Source organism: Clupea harengus, chromosome 14, assembly GCF_900700415.2.
Source record: "Clupea harengus chromosome 14, Ch_v2.0.2, whole genome shotgun sequence".
In the NCBI taxonomy this organism is placed as follows: Eukaryota; Metazoa; Chordata; class Actinopteri; order Clupeiformes; family Clupeidae; genus Clupea; species Clupea harengus.
Genome location: NC_045165.1, coordinates 2,718,465 through 2,723,464, shown reverse-complemented (window position 1 = coordinate 2,723,464; position 5,000 = coordinate 2,718,465).

Here is a 5,000-nt window from a genome sequence, read left to right as displayed (position 1 = left end):
CACACACACACACACACACACACACACACACACACACAGACTCATACCTACACACACACATAGACTCACACTCACACACACAGATACACATAAACACACAGACACACACACACACACACACAGACACACACACACACACACACACACACACACACACACACACACACACACACACACACACAGACTCACACACACACACAGACTCATACCTACACACACACATAGACTCACACTCACACACACAGATGCACATAAACAAACAGAGAGACACACACACACACACACTCACACACACACACACACACACACACACACACACACTGGCACGAGCGTGTGTACAGCAGGTCTGTCTGCTCTCTCCTGCAGGCTTGATAAGTGTTGGGCAATGAGGGGCGTCTGTGCCCATGGTGGCGGCGGGCGCAGCGTTTGTGTTGGCCTGAGCCGCGTGTGCCTCCCTACCCTCATTCAGTCCCATCGCCGTGACGATGTCATTAATCACACGCCCTGGCACTGGGAGCCCCACGCAACACAACCAGGAATCAATAGCTTCACCCAAAACACAGAGAGAGAGGAAAGAGAGGGAGAGAGAGAGAGAGAGAGAGAGGGAGGGAGGGAGAGAGGGAGAGAGAGAGAGGGAGAGAGAGAAAGGGAGAGAGGGAGGGAGGGAGAGAGGAGAGAGAGAGAGAGAGAGAGAGGGAGGGAGGGAGAGAGAGAGAGGGAGGGAGAAAGAGACTGACAGGAGAGAAAGAGAAAAGCAGACAGAAAATGAAGAACCTAAGATGGGTGCATTCAGAGTGGTTAATATACAAACAAACACACACACACCCGCGCACACAAACACACACAGGCGCACACGCACACACACTCACGCACGCACACGCACGCACACACACTCACACACACACACACGCACACACGCACACTCACGCACACACACTCACTCACACACACGCACACTCATGCACACACACTCACACACACACACGCACCCACACACACACAGTTCACTGCTACTGCACTGAACATTACTGATGAGCTGTGGCCACCACCATACCATCTGCTCACTGTGAATATGTGTGTGTGTGTGTCTGTGTGTGTGTGTGTCTGTGTGTGTGTGTGTGTGTGTGTGTGTGTGTGTGCGTGTGCGTGCAAGTCTGTGTGTATGTGCGTGAATTTGGATGTAAGGGTGTAAGTTAAGACCTGTACACACACACACATACACATATACACAAGTACACACATACGTACATACATACATACATACATACATACATACAGTACATACATACATACATACGTACATACACATACACATACACATACACATACACATACACATACAATTACACATACACATACACATACACATACACATAGACATACACACACATACATACATACATTCACACACACACATACATACATTCACACACATTACATACACACACACCTACACCTACACCAACACATACACATACACATACACATACACATACACACACATACATACATACATTCACACACACACATACATACATTCACATACATACATACACACACATACTTCTCCTAGTTAACTCAGCTTTGGATAGATCCACGGCAGGTTGTCAGCCTGTGGTCAACCCATCTGAGAAAAAAACTATTGTATTAATATATACAGATTTTAAAGTATAATTCTAAATATTTATTAATAATCAAACATAATTTCAACCCTTCTGGGCTACACACATAAAATAAGCACTGGCCTAATGTCACATGATGTTCTGAATATTCACTCTATCAAAACTCTGAGTGAACTCCCAGAGCAAAAGAGCTGGGTTAATGCCTAGAACAGAACAGCACGCTTACTCTCTATCAAAAGCTAAAAGAACACACACACACACACACACACACACACACACACACACACACACACACACACACACACACACACACACACACACACACACACACACTTCCTCTGAAGAACAGAACAGCCCGCTTACTCTCTATCAAAAGCTAAAAGAAAACACACACACACACACACACACACACACACACACACACACACACACACACACTTCCACTGTGAAAAAGCGGAGAACAACAGAACAGAACCCCCTCACTTTCAATCACAGGCTGACAACCTGCCCTGGATCTATCAAAAGCCTGTGTGTCTGTGTGTGTGTCTGTGTGTGTGTGTGTGTGTGTGTGTGTGTGTGTGTGTTTCTGTGTGTGTGTGTGTGTGTGTGTGTGTGTGTGTGTGTGTGTGTGTGTGTGTGTTTCTGTGTGTCTGTGTGTCTGTGTGTGTGTCTGTGTGTCTGTGTGTCTGTGTGTGTGTCTGTGTGTGTGTGTGTGTGTGTGTGTGTGTGTGTGTGTTTCTGTGTGTCTGTGTGTCTGTGTGTGTGTCTGTGTGTCTGTGTGTGTGTGTGTGTGTGTGTGTCTGTGTGTGTGTGAGAAGAGGAAAACCCTCCCTTACGCAATCAAAAGCTGAGAGGAACCCATCACTCTGACTCCAAAACTGGGCACCAGCAGAATTCACTTATCCTCCATCAAAACCTGAGGTCTCTCTCTCTCTCTCTCCCTCCCTCCCTCTCTCTCTCTCTCTCTCTCTCTCTCTCAATTGAGAACTCTGAGAACACGGAACCAACCTGTAGCCACTCAACAGTTGGCTACAGCCCAATCGACCCGGCCGCCGACCGCGGGCCAAGTATCGACGCGCGGCGCGGACAGCTGATATTGCACAAAGCCACTGTCAAAAAAAAAGATGCGGCCGGATCAATGGATTATAAATGTAGCCCTGAGAAGGTGCACTAATAACCACGCTCCAATTTCCCCAGCGTCTGAGAAAAGGGAGAGAGGGAGAGAGAGAGTGAGAGAGAGAGAGAGAGAGAGAGAGAGAGGAGAGAGAGAGAGAGAGAAAGAGAGAGAGAAAGAGAGAGAGAAAGAGAGAAAGAGAGAGAGAAAGAGAGAGAGAAAGAGAGAAAGAGAGAGAGAGAGAGAGAGAGAGAGAGGGAGAGAGAGAGAGAGAGAAAGAAAGAGAGAGAGAGAGAGAGAGAGAGAGAGGAGAGAGAGAGAGAAAGAGAAATGAAGAGAGGAGTGTAATAGTAGAAAAAGTGTCTTGGACAGAAGAGAAAGAGAGAGATAGAAGAACTCTTTCCCAACAACTCTCTGGTATTCCAAGAGTTGGGATGTGATGATGGTTAATATCTAGGGAGCAATTTTAGAGTTTTAGCCACCTTTCAACTGTGTGTGCAGTGTGGTAGCCTCTGGCCTGATGTGTGTGTGTGTGTGTGTGTGTGTGTGTGTGTGTGTGTGTGTGTGTGTGTGTGTGTGTGTGTGTGTGTGTGTGTGCAGTATGGTAGCCTCTGGCCTGATGTGTGTGTGTGTGTGTGTGTGTGTGTGTGTGTATGTGTGTGTGTGTGTGTGTGTGTGTGTGCAGTATGGTAGCCTCTGGCCTGATGTGTGTGTGTGTGTGTGTGTGTGTGTGTGTGTGTGTGTGTGTGTGTGTGTGCAGTATGGTAGCCTCTGGCCTGCACTGTTTCAGTGGGCTGTGATGTGTGTGAAATCCTAAGCACCTCGCTGGTGTACTGCACAAGTCTGCTACTCTGATTGAATAAGGTACGCAGAGCACAGTGTGTGTGTGTGTGTATGTGTGTGTGTATGTGTGTGTGTAAGCAGAGAGGGAAGGTTAGATGTAGGTGAAGTAGAGGTCAAATAGTAGAAGAATTGTGAATGTGTGCGAGGGTTTGACTGCAGAGCACAGTGTGTGTGTGTGTATGTGTGTGTGTGTGTGTGTGTGTGTGTGTGACTCCTTTTACCCTTGTTTACAGCGAAAACAACGGCAAACACAAATTAACATTTCGAGAATATTTTGCCGGAATCGGTGTGCGCAAGAAAAATGTGCCATTAAATTAAACCCACACGCGATGATTGATTCAAGGACGACACCCAATCCTGACTTTGTCGAGGTATAAATTGTGTGGAAATCACAGCCCAAACAGGGAAAAAAGTGGCATAAAAATTCCCTTAATTTTGGGGATGTTGTTTGAAAAATTAGCCCCCCAAAATTACAATGTGAGAAATAATAAATCAGCGGCCGCCATTACCAGGTCAGGGTCATAACTCAGGAGAGAGGGGGATACAGGGAAAATTAATTATGGCTTGATTAACACAAAACCACCTGACGTCACACACACAGACACACACACACACACACACACACACACACACACACACACACTCTGGAGGTCAAGAAAGCTGAAAGGGCTGCCAAGAGAATACAGCAGTAAATGGTAAATGATTCCCTAAGAGTGAGGGGGAGAGGAAAAAGGAGTTGTGGGGAAAAAAAAAGGGGAGGGAGGCTGCTGATAAAGGGACTGTCCAAGATGACGTTCATTAATTGCCGGGCAAATAATTAATTTGTCTATCAGGCTGGCATCTATCTGCCGTGGAGAGGCTCCGTGTGGAGGGAGGACTAGGGAGTCCAGAGTCCTCCCCTCTCAGAGGTGCTATTATGAGGGGGGAGAAAGGAGAGAGCAAAGACAGACTGCATGGGGAGTGTGTGTGTGTGTGTGTGTGTGTGTGTGTGTGTGTGTGTGTGTGTGTGTGTGTGTGTGTGTGCGAGTGTGTGTGTGTAATATGTGTGTGTGTGTGTGTGTGTGTATGTGTGTGTGTGTGTGTGAGTGTGTGTGTGTCTGTGTGTGTGTGTGTGTGTGTGTGTGAGTGTGTGTGTGTGTGTGTGTGTGAGTGTGTGCTCATGGATGGGGAGTCTGCACGAGCTGCATTTGCATACGAGTGCATACACAGACTGGGCTTTAATTAATTTAGACTGATACCGTGGCAGGGGGTGTGTATGTGTGTGTGTGTGTGTGTGTGTGTGTGTGTGTGTGTGTGTGTGTGTGTGCGCACGTGTGTGTGGTACCGTGGCAGGGGGTGAACGCGGGCTCATCTCTTTTCACCTCAGATGCATTGCATGCAGGGCCGACCCACGGACGGAGAGGCTATGGGGCTGTCGCTTG